The sequence below is a fragment of the Ursus americanus genome, chromosome X, assembly GCF_024610735.1.
Source record: "Ursus americanus isolate L20-20 chromosome X, mUrsAme1.1.p, whole genome shotgun sequence".
NCBI classification, from domain to species: Eukaryota; Metazoa; Chordata; class Mammalia; order Carnivora; family Ursidae; genus Ursus; species Ursus americanus.
The window spans coordinates 613805-638532 of record NC_142164.1 but is presented as its reverse complement, the minus strand read 5'-3'; the positions used below and the strand labels follow the sequence as shown (position 1 = coordinate 638532).

Below are 24728 nucleotides of genomic sequence, written 5' to 3'. Positions count from 1 at the left end.
CCTTCACACAAGTATTTAAGGCTATACATTTTCCTCCTAGCCCTATATTAACTTTACCACATCCTTTGAATCCATCGTGTTTTCATTGTTATTTTCTAGATACTCTTAAAGTTTATTCTGGATATAGTCTTTGAATCGAGATTTAAGGCAGTATTTAAAAAATTTCCAGATGACTTCCATGCTATTCCTTATGTTCCATATATAAGTGAAACCGTATGATAATTGTTTTTCTCTGCTTGACTTATCTCACTCAGCATTATACCCTCCAGTTCCATTCACGTCAATGTAAATGGTGGGTATCCATCCTTTCTGATGGCTGAGTAATATTCCATTGTATATATGAACCACATCTTCTTTATCCAGTCATCTGCTGTTGGACGTCTGGGCTCTTTCTACAGTTTGGCTATTGTGAACATCACTGCTATAAACATTGGGGTGCAGATGCCCCTTCAGATCAATACATTTGTATCTTTGGGATAAATACCTAGTAGTGCATTGCTGGGTCATAGGGTAGCTCTATTTTTAACTTTTTGAGGAACCTCCACATGGTTTTCCAAAGTGGCTGCACCAACTTGCATTCCCACCAACAAGAGGACATTAGGAGAAGGAAGGGGGAAATGAAGGGGGGAAATCAGAGGGGGAGACGAACCATGAAAGACTATGGACTTCGGGAAACAAACTGAGGGTTTTAGAGGGGAGGGGAGTGGGGGGATAGGCTAGCCCGGGGAGGGGTATTAAGGAGGGCATGTATTGCATGGAGCACTGGGTATTATACACAAATAATGAATCATGGAACACTACAGCAAAAACTAATGATGTACTGTATGGTGACTAACATAACATAATAAAATTTTAAAAAATAATAAAATAAAATTTTCCAGATAAGATGGTGGTTTTCACTTTTTCAATTAATTTTTAGCATTATTGGATTTATGTATGTATTTTTACTTTTGGAAATTAAGGTCGTGGTCTGATATATGGTCACTTTTTACAAATGCTCTGTGAATAGTTGAAAAGAAGGTGCACTCGTTATTTTCAGGGTAGAGATTTAAATACACCAATTTGATATGCCTCATCCATTATGTTATTTAGTTCTCCTGTCTCCTCATGTTGCATTCTCTAGGCTTGTTTCTTCATTGGTAAGATGGGACAATGATAGACCCTACCTCAAAGGATTATTGAGAGGATCACATGGGTATAGTTAATACTGAAGGCATTTAGAAGAGTGCATCTGGGTCTAAGTGTTTGATAAAAGCTGCCACTCTGTAGGTTCATGTGTCCATTTGGTCTGTCACAGGCTGACAAATAATTGCAAATTTGCTTCTGTGGACATTGCAAGGACAAGAAACAAAAGACTGATCATAAAATTTCAATTAGATCAGATGACTGAATTAAAGGGGAGCGTAATAAAATAAACCTTTTATGAGAAAAAAATTGCTTCTATGGTTGTCTTTCTTCTTGTTTTTGGTTTTGAATGTTGAAGCTTTTTATTTTCCATATATATTCAAAACTGCTAGATTTTCATTGAGGCTTGAGCCCTTTATTCTTTTAAGTTTTTCTTTCACCCTTCCACTTTTAATGCTTTTTGAATGAATGCTGCCATGTACACAATTAAGTTCTTGATTCCTTGAATGTATTACCTTTGTTTTCATTCACCTCATGTGTCTGTGACCATTCTTTGATTCAGACAAGTTGAAAATAACTTTAGGTAGCTCTCTTGTATGGAGTATAAAATTGGGTTATGCATTGTGATCCAATTGAAGCATCCTTTTCTTTTTTAAAAAAATTACAATAAAAAACACATATAAAATTTATTGTCATAACCATTTTTAATTTTTATCTTTTTTAAGTTTTTGTTTAAATTCTAGTTAGTTAACATATACCGTAATATCAGTTTCAGGGGTAGAATTCAGTGATCCATCACTTCCGTACAGCAACAGTGCTCATCACAACAAGTGCCCTCCTGAATGCCCACCACACATGTAACCGCCCCCCCCCAGTAACCCTCAGTGTGTTCTCTATCGTTATGAGTCTCTTATGGTTGGCCTTCCTCTTCATCTTAACCGCTTTGAATGGACAGTATAGCAGTGTTAACTATATGCACATTGTTGTGCAACAGACCTCTAGAACTTTTTCATCTTGCTTGCAAAACACAAATTCTATGTCCATCTTTTAATAGATGAGTTTGGCCAATTCACACTTGTTGATCCAATAGGTGGGTTTGGTTGTAGTTTTATCATTGTATTTTATGTTATTCCCTCAGTTTTTCATGCTCATTTAATTTTTAAATCTTTTGCTAAAAGATTTCTGTTTTCAACATTTTATTTTGTGTCTCTTCTGGAAATTTGGACAGTGAATTTTTTTCTAGGGGTTACATTTATAACTATGGCTTTATATAATACATTTAATCCTGTCTTTGTTTATACTAACCTGTACAATAAAACTTCCTGTGATGATGGAAATGTTCTATATGTGTACTATAAAATAAAGAAGCCACTGGCCACATGTGGCTATTGAGCATTTGAAACGTAGCTAGTGTAGGTAAGGAAGTGAATTTTTAATTTCAATTAATTACCGTTAAATAGCCACATGAGACTAGTGGCCACCATATAGGACAGTGCAGCTCTGGACAGTGTCTTCAGTCCCTAGTACGAGCATCAACTGTCCCTCCTTCCCTTTCCACAACCATTCAAATCAATCGCATTATATTATTGTTTGAATATTTATCTTTGTATAATTAAATATACCTATACCTCAATTACTTGATGAAATGGCTTTAAATTATAGCAAAATTTTCCTCTGGGCTACAAAATATGAGGAAATCAGGATATTTATAATACACTCCGCATTCTTTCCACTTTCCCCTCTCAATTATTTTGGTTATATCATTTCCACACTGTTAGGCAAAATAACACTTACGTGCTACTTTATAAGTATAATTCTTACACTTGTGCTAGTTTTACTCTTAATACACTTTTTTGGTAACATAACATTTATATAGAAAAGTGCACAAATCCTATATATAGAGCTCTATATAGCCATGTAACCTCCACAGAAATCAAGAAACCAAACCATTCAAATCAATACCAGTACCCCAGAGCCCACCTGTGCCACTTCCCCAATACCTGCTCCCTCTCTCCTCCCCAGAAGTGGCCATCCTGACCCTTAACGCCATAGAACATTTTTGCTTGTTTTTGAATGTTATAAAAATGGACTTGTATAGCATGTATTCTTTTGTGTCTGGTCTCTTCTGCTCATATTACGTTTTGAAGATACATGTATGTTGCTGCACGTAGCACTAGGTTTTACATCTTCACTGATGTATAATATTCCATTATGTGATTGTACCACAGCTTTTTGCATCCATTCTAGTGCTTCTGGAATTTTTCTATTTTTGACATTATAAGTAATGTCTCTATTTTTTTAAAAGATTTTATTTATTTATTTGACAGAGAGAGACAGCGAGAGAGGGAACACAAGCAGGGGGAGTGGGAGAGGAAGAAGCAGGCTCGTAGCAGAGCAGGGAGCCCGATGTGGGGCTCGATCCCAGGACCCTGGGATCACGGCCTGAGCTGAAGGCAGACACTTAACAACTAAGCCACCCAGGTGCCCCTAAGTAATGTCTCTATGAATTTTTTGTTTTAAAAATTTTATACACCTGCATATATGTACAAATACACAGTTCTGGTATTGCTGGTGAAGGAGTTTTCAAGTTATCTTATTCATAATTTTGCTGGAACCACAAGATCCCCCTATGACACATTTATCCATGTCTCTGTAATTATAGCACATTACATGGTTAGGGAATAGGGAAAATTACTCTACCATGTAGTAGAGTAGAGGATATGGCAAAAAATGCCAAGATATGTGGCTGCAAAGTTGATGTCCAAAATCAAACACAAGTTCCGTGTCCTCATGGGAGGGTAGGGTTCATTGGCCAGGACACCAGCAATTGTGTTGTAAGGGACCAGCCCAACCCAGAGATGTGACTGGAGAAAAAGTTTAAAATTAAGAGTCAGAAGCCAGATTTAAACCAAACTGGAACGAGTACGTCAAAAAACAATGGTGAGGGATGCCTGGGTGGCTCAGTAGGTTAAGCATCTGCCTTCGGCTCAGGTCTTGATCCCAGGGTCCTGGGATTGAACCCCGCATTGGGCTCCCTGCTCAGCGGGGAGCCTGCTTTTCCCTCTTCCTCTGCTCCCCCCCCCACTCTTGCTCCCTCTCTCATTTAATAAATAAAATCTTTAAAAATAAAATTTTAAAAAAGAACAATGGTGAAATTATTTGGGTTACTCAAGTGAGAAGAAAAAGAAAGCTGGTCTTGACCTTACTTATTACACAAAACTAAATTTCCAAAAGAATCAAAGTTTAAATGGTCAGAGATAAAGCATATAATTAAATAGAAAATATGAAACCATAAAAATAAAAAGAGAAAACACCGATGAAGGATTTTTGGGTACAACACAAAACCCAGAAGCCCATGAATGAATAAAAAGTATTCAATATCTGATTATAAAGAAATGTTAAATTTATTCATGGCAGAAAATATCACTAAAAACATCACATTGGGAACAATTGGGGAAATTATTTGTAAGTCAAATAGTTAACAAAGTACTATAAAAAATCCAGGATCCTCACCCCCCCCAAATCAATCTCTACATAAAAATGTTGGATTCCATTATGGAATAAAATATCGAATAAGATGAAAAGACAAACAACCAATTAGGACAAGATTTGTAACCTAAATAATAAACTAAGGCTACTATCACTACAATGCAATAACTCTTAGAAATCAATACACAAAAGACAACAACCCAGCGGAAAATTGTACAAATGACAGGAAAATGGCGTTTCTGGAATAAGAATTTTAAATAGTGATTTGGTACATGGTATGATCCTGTTTATGTTAATAAACACATCCTAAGGAAAAATCCGGAAGAATACACTGGCACTTGCTCATGGTGCCTAGTGCAGGAACTGAGACCATTAGAAATATTTGCCTTCTAACTTACAGGTTTGTGTAAAGGCCGTATGTCTTTTATATTAAGCATATATTACCCTTGAAAGAAAGGTTAAACGTATAGTTAAATACAGAATTGTAAATATATTATGATTCCAGGTTTGTTTCCCTGCTTTAAATATGCATGGACATACATTTGTAGTTCAAAAAGAAACCTGAGGGAAACCATTAAAACGTTCACAGTGGTTCTCTCTAGGTGGTGAGATTGTGGAGGGTATTTTTTGATCATTCTATAAGTTTCTGTAATTCTGCAACTATGTCCAATGACCATGTTTTGCTTCTATAAACTCAAACTAATATCCAAAAAAACCCCACAACATTTTTTTAAAGATTTTATTTATTTATTTATTTGACAGAGAGAGAGACAGCCAGCGAGAGAGGGAACACAAGCAGGGGGAGTGGGAGAGGAAGAAGCAGGCCCATAGCATAGGAGCCTGATGTGGGGCTCGATCCCAGAACGCCGGGATCACGCCCTGAGCTGAAGGCAGACGCTTAACCGCTGTGCCACCCAGGCGCCCCCCACAACATTTTATAACCAAAAACGCAACAAAAATATTCGATCTTTGCTGGAATGGGGAAAAATCTGGCACACAATATAGCTTTCACCAAATGGACCATCTACACTAAATTTCTTTTCTTTTCTTTTCTTTTTTATTTTTTAACGTAAGCGCTACATACAACATGGGGCCTGAACACCCAAGATCGAGTTGCATGCTCAGGGCCTCTGGATGGCTCAGTCCTTGGAGCATGCGACTCTTGATCTTGGGTCATGAGTTCAAGCCCCGTATTGGGCATGGAGCCTATTTTAAAAAAATAAACGTCGCATGCTCTACCGACTGAGCCAGCCAGGTGCTCCCCGACTCCCTGGTCTACACTAAATTTCAAACTCCTAAGTGACTGGATTCATCCCAAAGCATCAGGCATGTGCCAGCTTCACTGTGAAGGACTGCAGCCTGGATTTAATTTGACAAATGTCTGGCACACGGAGTCAGTCAGGGAGTGTTGGTTGAACGAGCAAATGGAAGTGGTTACAGCAGAAATTCTGGGCTGAGGCTGAGCTGGACACCTGCCATTTCCTCCTACTCGAAGGGGAGGAGAAGACAAGGCATCTTTGCTCAGAAGTGAAGTTGCTGTGACCAAGCCAGACCTTTCTCCAGCTGAGGAGAATAGGAATATGAGAATGATGTTGTGACACCTACTAATGAAATTCATAACATCAGCTGGTGAAAGGAGAGACACTATTCTATACATTCAAATGATGCTAAAATGGCACTTGTAAAATCCAATTTCCCCACCTGACACTGAAAACCCTTCGTGGGACTGGAACCAAAGCCTAATTTCAAACAGCAGAGTCTGGATGTCCTTTCCGTGAGCAAGCCACCTCACCCATATGTCTCCCCTCCCACCCTGTCTCTCTGGAACTCATAACTGTACTCAGTCTCTACTCAAAGCATTCATCTAACCTCAGCCCTCAAGGAGGTTTGGCTCTATCCTGGAGGACACTGTTTTCTCACTGCCCTCTCCTCAGGAGGCTTTCCTTTCTTCTCAACCCCATACACCTCAGGGTAGGAGGTAGACAGTGTGCCTCTCCCAGGGCTGTTCTCCTGCCCCATATTCCCTCCCACTTAAAAAAAATCACTCTTGGAATTTTATGACTTCAGGTCTCACGTTTAGATTTTTTTTAGAGAGATAGAGAGGAGGAAGGAAGGGCAGAAGGAGAGGGAGAGAAAGGATCTTAAGCAGGCTCTGTACCTAGCATGGAGCCCCACACGGGGCTCAATTCCACAACCCAGAGATTATGACCTGAGCAGAAATTGAGTTGGATGCTTAACCGACTGACCCACCCAAGCACCCCTCACATTTAGATCTTTAATCCATTTTGTTTGTTTTGTCAGTGCTGTAAGAAAGTGGTCCAATTTCAGTCATTTGCATGCAGCTGTCCAGTTTTCCAAGCACCATTTGTTGTCATAGATTAGTTGACCATAATGTCATGGGTTTATTTCTGAACAGTCTATTCTGTTCTATTGATCTACATGTGTATTTTTATATCAGTACCATACTGTTTTGATTACTACATCTTTGTAGCATATCTTAAAATCTGGGATTGTGATATCTCCAGGTTTGTTCTTCTTTTTCAAGATTGCTTTGGCTACTCAGGGTCTTTTATAGTTCCATACAAATTTTAGGATAATTTGTTCAGTTATGTGAGAAAAGCAGTGCTATTTTGATAGGGATTGCATTATATCTGTAGATTGCTTGGGGTAGTATGGACATTTTAACAATACTGGTTCTCCCAGTCCATGAGCCTGGAATATCTTTCCATTTGTTTGTGTCATCTTCAATTCCTTTCATCAATGTTTTATAGTTTTCAGAGTACAGGTCTTTCACCTCCTTGCTTAAGTTTATTCCTAGGTATTCTATTTTTTCTGGTGCAATTGTAAGTGACATTGTTTTCTTAATTTCTTTTTCTGCTACTTCATTATTAGTCTATAGAAATGTAAGACATTTCTGTATATTAACTTCATATCCTATGACTTTACTGAATTCCTTTGTCAGTTCTACTTTTTGGTGGAGTCTTCATTATGTTGAGCTATGGTCCCTCTAAACCTTTGTTGAGAGTTTTTATTTTGACTGAATGTAGTACTTCATCAAATGCTTTCCCTGCATCTATGAAAATGATCATATGGTTTTTATCCTTTCTCTTGCTAATGTGATGTATCACAGTGATTGATTTATGAATAGTGAATGACCCTTGCACCTGGGAATAAATCCACCGAAAACAAAATTTAACTATTGGGAGTAAAAGTAAAAAGCTTTTGCAGAGCAAAGGAAACCATCAACAAAACAAAAAGAAAATGTACAAATGGGAGAAGATATTTGCCACTGATATATCCAATAAGGGGTTAATATCCAAAATATAAAAAGAAGTTATACAACTCAAAGCCAAAATAACAAATAATCCAGTTTTTCTGGAGGAGATTATGCTAAGTGAAATAAGTCAAGCAGAGAAAGACAACTATCATATGATTTCTCTCATCTATGGAACATAAGAACTAGGATGATCGGTAGGGGAAGAGAGGGATAAAGAAAGGGGGGGGTAATCAGAAGGGGGAATGAAACATGAGAGACTATGGACTATGATAAACAAACTGAGGACTTCAGAGGGGAGGGGGGTGGGGGAATGGGATAGACCGGTGATGGGTAATAAGGAGGGCACGTATTGCATGGTGCACTGGGTGTTATACACAACTAATGAATCATCGAGCCTTACATCGGAAACCGGGGATGTACTGTATGGTGACTAACATAATATAATAAAAAATCATTAAAAAAAAAAAAACTAGAAGTCAAAAACAGAAAGATAATAGTAAAAATCCCTTTATACTTGGAGATTAAATGACATCTAAAAAACATATAGGTCAAAAAAACAAATCTCAAAAGAAATGTAAAAATACTTTTAACTAAATGAAAATAAAAATACAACTTATTAAATTTGTGGAATGCAGGAAAATCATGCCTAGAGGAAAATATAAATCATTGAATTCATACATTTCAAAAGAAAGATCTAAAATCAATCTGAGTTTCCTCCTTAGGAGAGTAGGAGAAGAAGAGTAAATTAAATCCAAAGTAGGCAAAAGAAAAAAAATTATAAGAATTAGAGCAGAACTCAATGCAATTGAAAACAGGAAATAGAAAAGATCAACAAAACCAAAAGCTGGTTGAAAAGATCAGTAAAATCTATAAGCCTCAAGCCAGGCTAATGAAGGGAAAAAATGATAAGCCTCTAGCAAGGCTAACTTAAACTTTAAAAAGACACAAATTACTAATATCAGAAATGAAAGAGAGGACATCACTACAGACTACAGATCCCATGGTCATTAAAAGGATCTTAATGGAATACTATGAACAATTCTATTTGATAAACTAGATGAAACAGACTAATTTCTTGAAGGACACAATCTCCCAAGAGTTACACAAGAAGACATAGAAAATATGCAAAGGCCTATATCTATTAAAGATATTGAGTCAGCAATTAAAGACCTTCCAAAACAGAAAATATGAGGCCAAGATAGTTTCATCAGAAAATTGTACCAAATATTTAAGGAAGAAATTATACCACTTCTCTACAATCTCCTTGAGAAGATAGAAGCACAGAGAATACTTCCTAACCCATTCTATGAGGCCAGGTATTAGGTATTACCCTAACACCAAAACCAAACAAATACGGTATAAGAAAACTAAAGACCAATATCTCTCATGAACACAGATGCAAAAATCAGTAATATTATAAAATCAAATCCAATAATGTATAAAAGGAATTATATACCACTATGAAGTGAAATTTATCCCATGCATGCAAGGATGGCTCAACATTTGAAAATCAATTAATGTAATCTATCACATCAACAGGCTAAAGAAGGACACCTGGGTGGCTCAGTCAGTTAAGTGTCTGCCTTCAGCTCAGGTCATGATCTCAGAGTCCTGGGATCGAGCCCCACACTGGGCTCTTTGCTCAGAGGGGAGTCTGCTTCTCCCTCTCCCTCTCCCTCTGTGCTTGCTCTCTCTGTCTGTCTGTCTCTCTCTCTCTCAAATAAATGAATAAAATCTTTTAAAAAATCAGGCTAAAGAAGACAAATTATATTATCATATCAAGATACAGAAAAAGCGTTTGAAAAAATCCAGCCCCCGTTCATGATAAAAACACTCAGCCTAGTAGGACTAGAAGGAAACTTCCAAACTCAATGAAGAACATCTATAAAAACCCTACAGTTAACATCATACTTAATGGTAAGAAATTAAAAGCTTCTCGGTTAAGATCAAGAACTTGCAAGGATCTTTTACCTCTCACCACTCCTTTTCAACACTGTAGTGGGAGTCCTAGATAATACAATAAGACAAGAAAAGGAAATAAAAGGCATACAGATTGAAAAGAAAAAAATAAAACTGATTTTATAGATGACATGATTGTCTATGTAGAAGATCCAAAAGAATTGACAAAAAAAAAAAAGCTCTACTGGAGCTAGTAAACAAGTATAACTAGTTTGTAAGATACAAGGTTAATATATAAATATCATTTGCTTTCCTATATACCAGCAATTTACAAATGGAAGTTGAAATTTTAGAAACACATTCAAATCATTTATATTAAATTAAACTCAAAATCATTTAATTAGCACCCCAAAAGTGAAATGGTGACATATAAATCTAACAAAATATATACAAAATCTGTATGAGGAAAACTACCAAACTCTGATAAAAGAAATCAAAGAAGCAAATTAAAGGATAGATATTCCACGTTCATGGATGGAAAGACTCAATATTGGCAAGATGTCAGTTCTTCTCCGCTTGATCAGGGAAAACTGAATGGGAAGAAATCAGAGAGGGAGACAAACCATGAGAGACTCTTGACTCTGGGAACCAAACTGAGGGTTGTGGAAACGGAGGTAGGTTGGGGGGATGGGGTAACTGGGTGATGGGCATTAAGGAGGGCATGTGATGTGATGAGCACTGGGTGTTAAATGCAACTAATGAATCATTGAACACTGCACCAAAAACTAATGATATACTACTATATGTTGGCTAACTGAATTTAAATTTAAATAATTCAATTTAATTTAATTTTTAAAAATGGGGAGGGATACCTGGGTGGCTTAGTCAGTTAAGTGTCTGCCTTCAGCTGGGGTCATTATCTTGGGGTTCTGGGATTGAGCCCCACGTTGAGCTCCCTGCTCAGTGGGGAGTCTGCTTCTGCTTCTCCCTCTCCCTCTGCCCTTCCCCCTGCTTGTGATCTCTCTCTCAAATAAATTTTTTTTTTTTAAAAATGGGCAAAAGACCTTAAACAACTCATCAAAGATGTATAGATGTTCTTTGCGATGGGGCGCCTGGGTGGCACAGTGGTTGAGCGTCTGCCTTCGGCTCAGGGTGTGATCCCTGCGTTATGGGATCGAGCCCCACATCAGGCTCCTCCGCTATGAGCCTGCTTCTTCCTCTCCCACTCCCCCTGCTTGTGTTCCCTCTCTCGCTGGCTGTCTCTCTCTCTGTCAAATAAATAAATAAAATCTTTAAAAAAAAAAAAGATGTATAGATGGAAAATAGGCATATGAAAAGATGCTCCACATCATGTCATTAGGTAATTGCAAATTAATACAATGAGATACCACTACCCACCTATTCAAATGACCAAAATTCAAAACACTGACAATGCCAAATGCTGGTGAGAATGTGCAGCAATGGGAACTCTTCTTTGCTGATGGGAATGAAAACTGGTGTAGCTACTTTGGAAGGCAGTCTGGCAACATACTAAACATACTCTTACCATATGATCCAGCAATTCTGCTCCTTGGTATTTACCCAAAAAAAGTTTTAAAAATTACGTCCACATAAAAACCTGCACGTGGATGTTTATAGCAGCTTTAGTCATAACTGCCAAAACTTAGAAGTAAACAAGATTCCTTCAGTAGGTGAATGGGTGCATAAACTGTGGTGCATATAATTACCAAGCCATGAAAAAACATGGAGGAAATTTAAATGCATATTAGTATGTGAAAGAAGGAAATCTGAAAAAGCTACATACTATATGATTCCAACAATTCAATATTCTGGAAAATAGTCTCCAAAACTATGGAGACAAGAAAAAGATTAGTAGCTTCCAGGAAGTAGCAGGGAGGTAGGGATGAATAGGTGGATCACAGAGGATTTGTGGCAGTGAAAATACTCTCTATGATACTATAATGATGGATAAATATCATTATACATTTATCCAAACACTTGGAATGCACAACACCAAGAAAGAACCCCAATGTGAACTATGAACTTTGGGTGATAATTACAGACTCAGCAGTTGTTAAAAAATGTAACACCGTGGCGCAGGATGTTGATAGTGGGGAAGGCTGTGTGTGGGGAGGGTCTGTGGGGTGTATGGGAACTCTTTGTACTTTCTCTTCAATTTTGCTGTTAACCTAAAACTGCTTCAAAAATAAAGTCTATTTTTTTAAAATTGAGTCATAAAGACTGCAAAAGCAAGAAAACTAAGAAAGAGAAGACAAAGATGATAATGAAAATAAAGAGGCTGAAGATAAACTATAATTTTGTTTAAAAAGATGGTCTTAACAAAGATTTTTGTCTATAAATCATTGAACTCCCATTATAAATTTCACTAACGTTGAGCTTTGAACAACACAGGCTTGAATTTGATGAGTCTACTTACATGCAGATTTTTTCAATAAATACAGTACAGTACTATAAATGTTTTTTCTCTTGCTTATGATTTTCTCATTAACATTTTCTTTTCCCTAGCTGACTTTAAGAATGCAGTACATACTATATATAGCATACAAAATATGTGTCAATCAACTATCAGTAAGGCTTCCACCCAAGAATAGGCTATTAGTAGTTAAGTCTTGAAGGAATTAAGAGTTCTTTGTATTTTTCAATTGTGTGTGGGGGTCAGCAACCCTAACCCCTGTGCGGTTCAAGGGTCAAATGTACTTCTAAATTTTGTTAAAGAAGGAACTTCAGTATGCTAGATTTGTTTTCAGCTTTAGACTGTTATTGTATATTCAGTACCATATTATATGTGTCTTTAGACAGTCTTGTCTTTTCATGTAGTTTTCAGTAGCTACTGACTTTTTCCACAAGGGCTAAACCTGGGCTGGAAACATATAGGAGGTTCTCCTTGGTCTCTGATGATGACAGATTGTTCTGGTTCACACATATATGATGCAGCCTCAATGAAATAATCATTGTTCTGTTCACAAACTATCACCCTGTGTTTGAAAAATCCTGCAACTGTTTTGAAAGATAACGTGGGTCGAAGCATCTATCCACACCTGGGGATGGGCCAGGCAAGGGAGGATGTGAAGGGCCCTGCTGGCCTGGCCCGCCCCCTCATCCCGTCCGCCCCCCACCTCCCCCTCACCTGAGGGGACCCCAGCTTCGACCAGTCAGGCTTGAGATAGTAGATGATGCCATCCAAGGCGCCAGGCAGCAGCACTCCACGCACCAACAGCACAACCAGGACCACGTAGGGGAATGTAGCGGTGAAGTACACGATCTGGGGGTGGGGGGTGGGGGCGGCTGCTCAGAGGGGCCCTGACGCACCCGCCTCCCCCTTAGGGGCCCCCAGCTCGGCAAGACGGCCAAGTGGGCCACGCTGCCCCCACGACAGCATGGTGTGTTCTGAGGTCTAGAGGGAGGCCAGCCAGCAGCCCCCCTTCTACTCCTCAAAGCCTAGGCTCCTCCCAAGGGAAGCTCAGGCTCACTGGAGCATCAGCAGCCGGAGCATGGCAAACAGGTCAGCTGCAGCGGGAGGGGAGAGCCAGGGCCTTCCCCAGGCAGGGAGCGGGAGGGACATCAGACCGGGGGCAGGTCCCGCGCCCCCCCCCCCCCCGACAATAGGTCATTCTCTGCAGAGAGGCAGAGTCTTTAGTAGTCAGAATTAGACGGGACCAGCCAGAGACAGTGGCAACAGCAACATGGACCCCAAAGACTTCTGCCTCCTGTCCACGCTGAGCAGGGCAGGGCAGGCGGGCAAGGGAGAGCCATAGCCCAGATCCCCCCAGGCCAGCAAAAGAGAGAGTGAGTGAGGAATAGAAAGTGGGGCAGTCAGGGATGGCCCGACACGGGCAAGGGGCGGCTGCTGCCTGGGCTTCTCCCCACCTCAGGAGGGAAGGCTCCTGGGTTTGAGTCTGGTGGGGGCGTGGAGGGCTATCCAGGCAAGGGTGGGGGAGTTTGCAGGCGGGGGAGGACTATCCAGGCATGGGTGGGGATCGAATGGTCTGGATTCAAGGACCTGCTCCCTGCTCTGGCCCCGGCACTGGTCACCTCCCGTTGCATCAGTGGTCCTTGGCGGAGACGTCCCTTCTCTCCCCCAGGCCCTATCACGGCCGTGCTGCCCCCAGCCCTGCCATCACCCCCAGCCCTGCCAGCCTCCAGCCGTACCTTTCCTGTCGACTTGACCCCCTTCCAGACACAGAAGTAGACCAGCACCCAGCAGGCCAGCAGACACAGGGTCACCTCCCAGTTGAGGGCCCGTGGCACCTCCAGCCCCCCGGAGAGCTGCAGGACATTGTTCCTGGGGGAGGGTGAGCCCAGGAGGGCTGTCCCAGCAGAGGGTTAAGTGACTGTTCCCCGCCCTTCCGCTCTCGAGTCCGGCCGGGCCCTCGTGGACCCAGCACATGCAGACTTCAGCCACATGTGAAGCCCAGAGAGAGGGACAGGCAGTGAGCGGCTAAGAGTTGTCAGACCGCGTCCCAGAAGTCAGTAACAGGGGATACACCGTCAGCAGGTTCGTCACACCCACATGTAGGGGAGGTGAGCCCGGCCGGTATATGCGCAGGCTGGATGGGGAGGCAGTCACGTGCCAGCGGCCTCAGAAGAAGGCTCTGCAGGGGACGGTGCGTGCTCCCTCGGGAGCCCAAGTGACGTCAGGTGCCGAGAGGCGGAGCTTCCTGAAGTAGGCTCCATCTCCTCAGGGTCGACTGGATCCGGGAATCTCTGCCGCCACAGCAAGGCCGCCTTGGCGGGAAGCAGCCCCATGGGGGCTGTCTGCGCAGGCGCCCTGGGCACCCCCAGCAGCCTTGCGCGCGGAAGGGCGGAGCTTCGTGAAGGCGCCTCAGAGTCTGAGCCATTGGCGGAGAGTGCGGGCGGCTTAGCTGCAGGCTCTGGGGAGGCGGGCTCAGCCGCCATGCAGGCCCCAGACGACGCCGAGGGCGGCAGCGAGGGCGGCAGCGAGGGCGGCAGCGAGGGCGGCAGCGAGGGCGGCAGCGAGGGCGGCAGCGAGGGCGGTGCGGCTGGCGGAGCGGGCGGCCCGGACCGCCAGCCTAGCCCCGGCGCTCCTGGTTGCCAGGGGAGCTCCGGCAGCCGTGAAGGCGACGGTGGCCCTGGCAGCGAGGGAGCAGAGGGCGAGGCGGCCGGTGCCCCTCCTCAGGCCGGGCAGGCACCGCAGGCCCTCGGACCTGGTGGGGACGCAGCGCCCGTGGCTGTGGCAGCCGCCAGCCGACTGCTGGAGTTGTATCCTTTCCATGGAGCGTCCCTGGGCAGGGGCCATGGTGGGGTGGCCGGGGAGCACGGTGGCAGCCTGGGGAAGGGACCGAAGGGGGGGTGGTGCCCAGGGGGCAGCAGGGGCGCGCAGCCTGGCGGGATGGGGCGGTTGGTGCCCAAGGGCCTGCAGGGGGTGGGGGCGGTGGGAGGAAGGAGGCCTGAGGGGTCAAGGAAGCGGCTGAAGGGGCGCGGAGGGGGCGGGAGGGAGCGCGGGCGTCCTGGGGTAGAAGCGAGCCTCTGAGGGATAAGGAGGCCTCAGGGAAGGGGAGATTCAGGAGCGGATGGTGCCTTAACCGTGTCTCCCCCAGCACGCTCACTGTGCCTTTCCGGTCGCCCCTGGAGGCAGAGATGGCCTGCAGGTCCCTGGCCCCACATGCCCAACGCCACCGAGGGGTAGTTCAGAAGGAGCTGACAGTGAACGGCAGCACCCTGGCTGTGTCAGTTCTGGAAGAGTATGAGGTGGGGAGGGGTGGGGGGCGGTGGCGGCAGGTGCTGGGTTCCCGTCGCTGCCTTAGAGCGCCGCGGTGGAGGCACTGACGCGTTAGGTATAAAGAGGGGGCTGGTGCTCTGCACTTCCACCACAGTTCTCACCTGTAACCTCATTTTCCTTTTCCCTCACTTTTAGTAGATGGACTGCCGAAGACCCTGTTTTCTTCCGAATTTCCATCAACTCCTTCCTCGACCAGCTTTCCCTGGTGATTCGAAACATTCGGGGTTTGGGTCCCCGCCTCCGCGAAGCCTAGGCCCAGGAAAGGGAGCTAAGGACTAACCTTGTGCCCCCTACTAGGCAAGGCACAGGGACTTGATACTTGGAGTAATTGCCACTTTATTATCAGGGTCGAATTTGTTGCTTGGTCCACTTGATTTCTTTCCCTGTTGCTGGAGGAACGGGCGCTTAAATGTTTGTTACTGCAGAAAATAAAACTGAGCTACTATTTTGTGTCTGAGTTTCTTTCCAGCTACCGTGTCTCCAGATTTTCTTGCCTTTGTTCTGGTGTTGGAAGGGAGGTTCTGGGAGACAGATTCCAATAGCACAAGGTTATTGAAGACAACTTAGGGAAAGGAAAATCAAGTTCCATATTCAGCACTAAATACTGTCGACATTTTGGAGTATCTTCTTAGTTGTATGTACACATTAAACGCATAACAACATATAATGTATAAATTTTCAAGTTTACCATTGACTTTTTCCTGTTTTTTCCCCCCATTTAACATACTAGCTTTTCCACTCCCTAAACACTCTTCAGGAAATGTTACTGAATAGATACATAAAATGCATTATAACGTAATGTTGAACGGTTAAATCATTCCCAGTTTTTCCCCTATTATGGGTAGTGATTCAGTGGAATTCTTGGGCATAAGTCTTTGTATGAATGGTTATTTCCTTAAGATCGATTCCAGGAGGTAGAATTACGGAGTTTTTACTTTTCATGTTCTTCAGCTTTTTGACCTGCAGTACACAATTGCTCTCCAGAAAATATACCCTCCCGCCAGAATTCTGGTCTCCCCACATCACCACTAGGTTGGCTTGCTGCCAGAATAAAAAAACTTAAACTTCAAACGAGGGAAATAAACACAGAAACACAACAATAGGAATTTTGTGGCTTACTGGCCTTGTTTCAGATGAGCAAAGAAGCGCTGCGACAACCGGCTGAGGGTTTTCGGGGGCGGGGGTGGGTGTTGGTTGGTGAGCTCTCTCTAAATAGCTTGTATCTTGGAACCTCGTTGAAACTTACTAGTAACATGTAGAGTCCGTTGGACTTTCTACATACATGGTCATGATATCTGTAAGCAAAAGCAGTTTTAGATCTTCCTTTACAGTTGGCATGCCTTTTACTGGAAAATAAATAAATATGTGATTGAGGGATTCCTCCTCATCATGGGGTTGTATTTCCGTGCTTCTTTGCATGCCTCGTAATTTTAGATCGGATGCCAGGCACTGTGTATTTGACCTTCGGTGCTGTGTCTTTTTTCTTTTTATTCCTAAACATAAGCTTTGTTCTGGGATGCTGTTATTTGGAAGCAGATTGTTTCTTTTGAGTCTTGCTTTTGAGAATTAGTGGGACCAGGGGCGCCTGGGTGGCTCAGTCGGGTTAAGCATCCAACTCTTGGTTTCGGCTCAGGTCGTGATCTCAGGGTCCTGGGATTGAGCCCCGTGTTGGGCTTCGTGCTCAGTGGGGACTCTGCTTGAGGATTCTCTCTCCCTCTGCCCCCCACCCCGAGTAAATAAATAAATCTTAAGGAGAAAAAAAAAAAAGAAGAAGAATTAGCGGGACCAGAACAGCTTTTGGTGTAGAATCCGTTTTTTCCACACTACTGAGGCAAGACATTTCTGAGTACCCTACCTGATGCCTCCTGAATTGTGAGGTTTCCCATTCTGGCTACTAGTCCCTGTCCTGCATAAGCGCTGGGCATAGTTACCTTTCATCCTTGCAAGTGGTCCTTTCCTCGGCCTCACCTAGTTTCCTCACAGGCTTGTGCCGATCAGGGGTGTGCTGCTTACGCCAGCAGGACCGTCTGCGGATATGCAGCATTCTGTCCCTCTGCAGCTCTCTGGTCTCTGGTCCTCTGCCCTGCCAACTCAATCTCCTGGACTCTCCCCGTTCTGTCTCCTCACTCAGGGATTCTGCTGGGCTCCATTTGGAGACACTCTCTCCAGACAGTAAGCTGCGGCAATTTCAGGGTTCATCTCGTTTCTTTTCCTTCTCCCAGATCATCGCCCTTGATTATCTGATAGCCAGTGCCTTCAGAGCTTTTGTTTCCTGTATTTCACGTGTGTTTCTTGGGGGGTGTTTCAAGTTTTTTATTCCATATGGCTAGGCAGACAGAGTCTTCCTTTGAGGAACTTAAAGATCTCTGATGGGGGCTGAGAGGGGAGAGACGATGCCCATCATGATGGTGGTGGTGATGACGGTGTTGACAATGGAGTTAATGAAAATGATGATACTCTCTCCTGACTGGATGCAGCGGCTGTAGTGGCTACAGAGAGGATCTGTGTCTCTCTTTCTGTGTCTCTCTGACTTTCTCTCATTCTCTCCCTCCTTTCTTTTTTTTTTTTTCCTTTCATTCCCTTCCTTTCTTTCTTTCATCATTTTTAGACATTACTTACCCATGAAGAGATGAAAATTTAGCTCCTTTACACCACTACTTACAACACTTCTTCACCTTATGCTCTCAAAAATGGTTCTATTACATTCTACTCATTTTATTTTATTTTTAAAAAGATTTTATTTATTTATTTGACACAGAGAGAGAGACAGCCAGCGAGAGAGGGAACACAAGCAGGGGGAGTGGGAGAGGGAGAGAAGCAGGCTTTCCGCCGAGCAGGGAGCTCGATGTGGGGCTCGATCCCAGGACCCTGGGATCACGCCCTGGGACGAAGGCAGATGCGCTTAATGACTGAGCCACCCGGGCACCCCATCATTTTATTTTTTGAAAGATTTTATTTATTTGAGAGAGAGAGAGAGCGTGCGCAAGAGCAGGGGTGGGTGGGGCAGAGGGATAAGCAGACTCCGGGCTGAGTGCCCAGCTCGACTCGGGGCTCAATTCCAGGACCCCAGGATCGTGACCTGAACCGAAGGCAGGCACTTCACTGACTGAGCCACCCAGGCGCCCCTCATTCTACTCATTTTGGGTATTATTCCCCCTGACGTTAAAGGTCACCTTGACGACAATGGTAAATTTACAAACCCTCTCCCTAAATGTCTTTTCTCTTCTTTCTGCCTGGACTGGTTTCTCTCTAGGCTGGCTGACTGACTGCACAGCTGTCATCCTGGACATCCCCTCACCTTTTCCTGGGGTGCAGTTACTATCCTGGAACATACGTCTTTCTCCTTTTACTGTCTCTTACTGTTTTGCCCCTTTTTGTTTATATCCTTGTTTGTTTGTTTAAGTCAGATTTATTGAGGCATAATTTATATACTACAGTATTCACCCCTTCTAGGTGTAAGTCTCTATGCATTTTGGAAAAACCATACAGTCACATATCTACCACCGCAATTGAGATAGAGAATATCTACATCACCCCAAAAGTTCCTTCATTTCCCTGTGTAGCAAAACTCTCCCCCAGCTCCTGGCCACCACCGATCTGATTTCTCTACCTAGAGTTCTACCTTTTCCAGAATGTCAAATAAATGGACTCCTACAGAATGCATCCTTTGGGTCCGGGTGTTTTTCACCCAAGTGTTAGCATGTATCAGTCGTCCCATTTTTGTTGCTGAGTAGTATGCATCCATTGATGGTTATTTTGGTTGTTTTGAGGTTTTATTCATCATTAATAAAGAACATAGAAAACATGGCAAATGATATTAGCAACTCACTCACTATTATATATATTAAACTATTCACTTGATGAAGTTTTAAACATTGACAGTCTCCAATGTCAATGTTTGGTGAGGGTTAGTTGGAAGCAAAGTCTCTTACACACTCTCAGTTGGAGTGTTTATAAAACCTACTTGGAAATTTACTTGACATTATTTGTTAAAGAGGGGCATACACCTTGACCCAACCTTGGGAATCTATCCTAGAGAAACTCTTGCATATGTGACAAGGCAATATGGAGCACGGTATTAATTGCAGCATCATTTGTCATAGTGAAAAACTGGAAAGAAGGCAAATGCACATCAACTGAGAAAGGTTCAGTAAGTCAAGGTACAACCGTCCTGGTGGAACATCACACAGCAGTTAAAGAGCAAAGGAGATAGATCCCTGGGTACTAACATAGAAAGAGATTAAAACAAGCCAAGGAACTCTGCACAAGGCACGTTCCTGCTTCTGCAGTATGCTCTCACCACGCGAACATGTGTAACTATACCTGGAACAAGCCGCCGCCACTCCAAGAATGTTCATCACTAACAATCACATTATGGAAGGAAACGTTCACCTTTTAAATTTCAGACTTGCATGTTATTTAAATATGTCCCTTGAGTATGTATTACATTAGAAATAAATATTTTTGGGGCGCCTGGCTGGCTCAGTCAGTGAAGCGTCCGACTGTTGATTTCGGCTCAGGTCATGATATCAGGGTCCTGGGATCGAGCCCCACGTCGAGCTCCATGCTCAGCCCAGAGTCTTTTTGTCCCTCTCCCTCTGCTCTTCCTCCTCCTCCCTCTCCCTCTCTGTCTCAAATAGCTAAATAAAATCTTAAAGAAAAAATATTTTCATTTTGCACAATAATCATGTGTTGTATTAAGTTAAGGAATAATCTTTCCTAGATTCACTCTTTAAAAACATTGGGGAAAGATTTTGAATTTGATGAAATACCTGTCACCACCGTAGAGGACATCTGTTGGTTTTGTCACCCAGCATCCTTTCCCCTTCTCCTCGTACCAGTATCCTTATCCCCTCCCCCCCCCAGAAGACCCCCATTTTCCTTCCCCTCAGCAGTTATGATTCTGAGAGAGTTGACTTCACCCTTGATTCCAGGGGTGGGCATGTGGCTCAGGCCTGGCCCATCAGAGTGCTGCTCTCCTGTGGCCACGGTGACCCCATACAAGCCAGTGACACTTTGGGGGCTGCGGCAGGGGGGACAGGCTGACACTGGACAGAGGCGAAGCAGGAGCAGGAAGGCACATCTCAGAGAACCAAATCCTGGATCCAGCCATGCCTGAAGACAGGAATTACCCCCAGACCGTTCAGTTACACCGATCCAGGATTTCTCCCTTTGGCTTAAGCCAACCTGAATACTTTTTATTGTGTCTCTTTGTTTCTTTCTTCACTTTGCAGTAGGAAAATCTTGACCATTATTGAATCGAGGAACCATAGTTTTACTTTTTATTTAACCTGAGAATGTGGCTCTCCTTTCTTTTAACAGAGAAACTGGCCTATTTTATTCTACTAAGGCATTGGCTCTTTGCTGATAAGTCATCGAGACATATTATGGTAGAAAAGGAGAAAAATGAGTCTTCTGTAAGAATCCAGAGAGGGAGGGGAAGGACTGCAAAGGGCAGCTGGAGGAAAGGGACAAGAAGGAGGGGCACTGGGGCCCACCCTTTCCAGATAGGGCTCCCAAGACTGCCCCAGAACTGTGGGGCTGGATCATCAAGAGATCAGAACATAGTCTGAGCCTCCCTCCCTCACCCAGCAAAGCCCAGAGTTAGTCCACCGCCTTGGCCCCACAGATGGACTGCTGAAGTTGCCGGGCTGCGCTAACACCCAAGTCAGGTCACAAAACTCCTCTATTCCAAACCCTCCGTGGGCTCCCCTCTCACTCAGAGACCAAGACAAAGCCCTTTACAGTGGCCTACAAAGTGGGACGTGACCCGGGCCTCCCCCCCCCCACCCCCCATCTTCTCTGGCCTCCTCCCCTCTCCTCTCCACCTTGCTCCCTCTGAGCCAGCCATGCTGGCCTCCTCCCCTTTCTGAAACACGCCAGGCCCACACTTGCCTCAGGGCCCTCTCACTGGCTCTTTCCTGTCTGGAACCCTCTTCCCCCGGGGCTCCACCTGGCTCCCTCACATATCATTCCTGGCCACCCCATTTAAAATTGCATCCCACTTCCTCCCCACCTGCGTGCGTGACTTTAACAGGTGTGTGTGTGGGGGGGGGGGTTGGGGGTAAGAAGTAGGTAGGTGCATCAGGATGGAGATGCAGCTGGGGCAGTAAAGAGTTGTCAGATAGGAAGGAGTTTGGGTGCCTCTGATGACACTGGGGAGTTCTGCACAGAGTGGGACAAGATCCACCTTTCCGCTTCTCAGGTTCCCAGTGCCTGCTGCGTTGAGAAGAGGATGAGGGCAGGTGGAACAGAAGTGGGGAGACTGGCATCCAGGCGAGAGCCGGGGGTAGCTGGGACCAGGCTGGGGGCAGCGGGGGTGGGGAGAAGGGAACAGATTCGGATTGTATCTTGAAGGCTGAGCCACCAGCGTTTGCTGAGGACGGACGGACTGGACACCGCCCCGGGAGCTCCTCAGATCCTCAGGACCCCTGCAGCGAGTTACTCTTCCTCCCGCTCATCCAGAGTCCTGAGCCCGACAGCCTGTCCCCCAGCAGCTTCCCTGTTCACCCACGGCCCACCTGCCCCAAGGACAAAGCCACGCCCGCACTCCACGTTCCCAACATTTAATGAGGAAAAAAACTACATGAACAACGACAACAAAAAGCTCATGCCGAAAGAAGAGGAGAGAAGTGGGTTTTCGGGACCACGAGGCGGGGCCAGATCCCTCCGAGGAGGAAGAAGAACAAAGGAGTAAGGCACGGCCGCCTTGGCCAGGCCACTCAGGGCAGGCGCAGGGCAGGGCAGCGGAGGGTGAGGGGTCCGGGGCAAGTGCAGACAACACGGAGGAAGTCTGGCCGTAGGGCCGGGAGGAGGAGAGTTCCAGAGTCCCCAGGCCCAGGTCAGGCCCTGGCACGAGCCTGGTTAGAGTTCTCCAGGCGCTCAGAACAGGGCCCTGGGAAAAGGGACAGTCCGACTCCCGAGACGCTTGGAGGGGATGCTGTGGCCCAGCTGCGGGGAGACCCCTCGGCACAGCCACAGTCCGAGGGCGGCTTGGGGAGCGTCACCCTCCCTCCATCCCACCCACAAGCGCTGCTGCTGGTGCCGAGACCCCCTCCTCGGAATGGGCGGGGCCAGCCGCGGCATGGGGGAGGTGCCAGAGGCTAGGCCAAGGCTGGCGATGTCACAGAGGAGCCGGGACGACCCCAGGAGAGAAGGAGCGCGGGGCCGACAACATCCCAGAGAAGGGACACACAGTTACAGACGGAGAGGCCGAGGTGGAGATAAATTAAATAAATACGTGGTTGGGGGTATAAATAGCAAGGAGGGCAGGGGCTGCCACAACACCTGGGCAGGAGGGCAGGAGGGCAGGAGGCCAGGGCTATTGCTGCTGCCGGGGGTCGGGGGCTTGCTCCTGTCACCCCTGCCCCCAGGCAGGGCCCAGAGGAAGGCACTAATGAAGGGGGCCCAGGTGTGCCGGGGGCAGACTGGCCCGGTGACCCCCGCCCCGCCCCGCCCCCGCGCCCTCCCCCTCCCCCTCCCCCTCCCCGGATCCAGGGCTCAGCCGGGAGGACAGCTCAGGACTGAGACGCCCTCTCCTCCTCACCGGTTCCGCCACACTTAGCTGTTGCTGGACACGAGGCTGATGATCTGTTCCAGTTTTTGTCGCAACTTATGCTTCCGACAAGAGGCATCTCGGTCCAGAGCGGTGAGAACCTGGGGGAGGAGGGTTCCCCCCCCCACCGGGAGCGGGGTTGGCGAGGAGGGGCCGGTTCCTTCTGGGCAAAGCCCTCCTCCCCAGCTTGAGCTCTTCCCTCCCTGGCGCCTCAGCGCACCCCTTCCTCCCTGGGGGCCCTGGGCACGTGGGAGGAGCCGCAGTCCCTCCCCTGGGACCCCGCCCAGGCCAGCTTCTCCTCCACCCCTTCGCTCCCTCCTCCCCAGGGCCAGAGGGCAGCCCCTCCCGAGAGCGGCCGGCCTGGACTTGCCGTCCCCGAGTTCCCCATCCCCTCCGAACCCCCAACACCCGCACCCCCACACGCGCACCTCTCTTGTGCGGGTGTCCAGGAGCTCGTTGCCAAGCGCAGCGAGCCTGCTGGGGCCTCCCCTCCTCCCTCGGCGGTCAACAGCACCCGGCGGAGCCCATCACTCCCTCCTCCCTGACCACCCCCTCCCCGGTGTGCGCGCATGCGTGCGTGTGCGCGTGCGGCTTATTCCGGTCCCAGGAGGTCGCCCCGCACCTGCGCTCTTGGGGGTCCCTCCCAGCCCTCTGGCCGCCCCTCCTCAGTCTCCGCTGCCGGCTCCCTCTCTTCCCTGCCACCTCCGAGTGTCCCAGGGCCCCAGGGCTCGGTGCCGTGGGCCGCTTCTCCCCCTGCACCCGCTCTCGGCCGCCCTTGGTGAGCTCATGCAGGCCCAGGGCTTTCAGGGCCCTGTCCTGGCTCACAGATTGGTATCTCCGTCCCAGACATTTCCCCCTACTCCAGACTCCTATATCCACCTGCCAAATAGACATCTCTATTTGGATGTGAAATAGAAAATGCGAAAAATAACCGGGGATGTACTGTATGGTGACTAAGATAATATAATAAAAAATCATTAAAAAAAAAGAAAGAAAATGCGAAAAATGATACCTGCTACTGCAATGTTAAGCAACAACAATAACAGTATTGAGTCAAATAGCCTAAGGCAAACAACAGAAACCTAAAAAGAAAACTTAAATATGCAAGTGTTTTTAATAAATACTTCCGCGTTTGTTACATGTTTAGAGTATCACATCTTTGTCGTAACTGGAAAATACTTTTCTTCCTCATTTTTCATTGTATCTTTGTTCACGGTCCTTTTCTATGTAGTGGTTTAAATTTTTTAATGTGTTTATGTGATCCATTGTTTTCATTATAATTTCCAGGTCTTGTTTCCTACGAAAAGCCCTCCTCTGTGTAAAATTACAGAAGTGTTCACTTAACCTCTTCTGGTACTCTAAAATTTTTATCAACTGGTAATTAATTTTGTTGAGAAAGGAACATTGGATTCTAACTTTGTTTTCTCTCCAAAGTCTTAGTCAGGTGTCCCCAAACCATTTATTGAATAATTCTTATTTGCCCCCTAAGTCGAAATGTCATCTTCACCAAATTCTAAATCCCCGTCTGGGTTTCTTCTTGCGCATTTGTTCAAATGGCTAATATAGGTTCGGTGATTCCAGGATGGCCTCTCTGAGGAAATTGTTTGAAGAATACAATAGGG

The 24728-nt window shown here is 45.4% G+C and overlaps 1 long non-coding RNA gene and 1 pseudogene across 1 annotated transcript; one reads left to right on the top strand and one right to left on the bottom strand.

The window, feature by feature from the left end:
* Nucleotides 1-14705: 14705 nt before the first annotated feature.
* Nucleotides 14706-16406, top strand: LOC123786656 (EKC/KEOPS complex subunit LAGE3-like; annotated as a pseudogene).
* Nucleotides 16407-22101: 5695 nt separating this feature from the next.
* Nucleotides 22102-23927, bottom strand: LOC148106783 (uncharacterized). Its single transcript, XR_015723290.1, has 2 exons — nt 23535-23927; nt 22102-23207 (listed from the first exon to the last, which is right to left on the bottom strand). It is a non-coding gene; the product is annotated as an uncharacterized LOC148106783 (long non-coding RNA).
* Nucleotides 23928-24728: the final 801 nt, after the last annotated feature.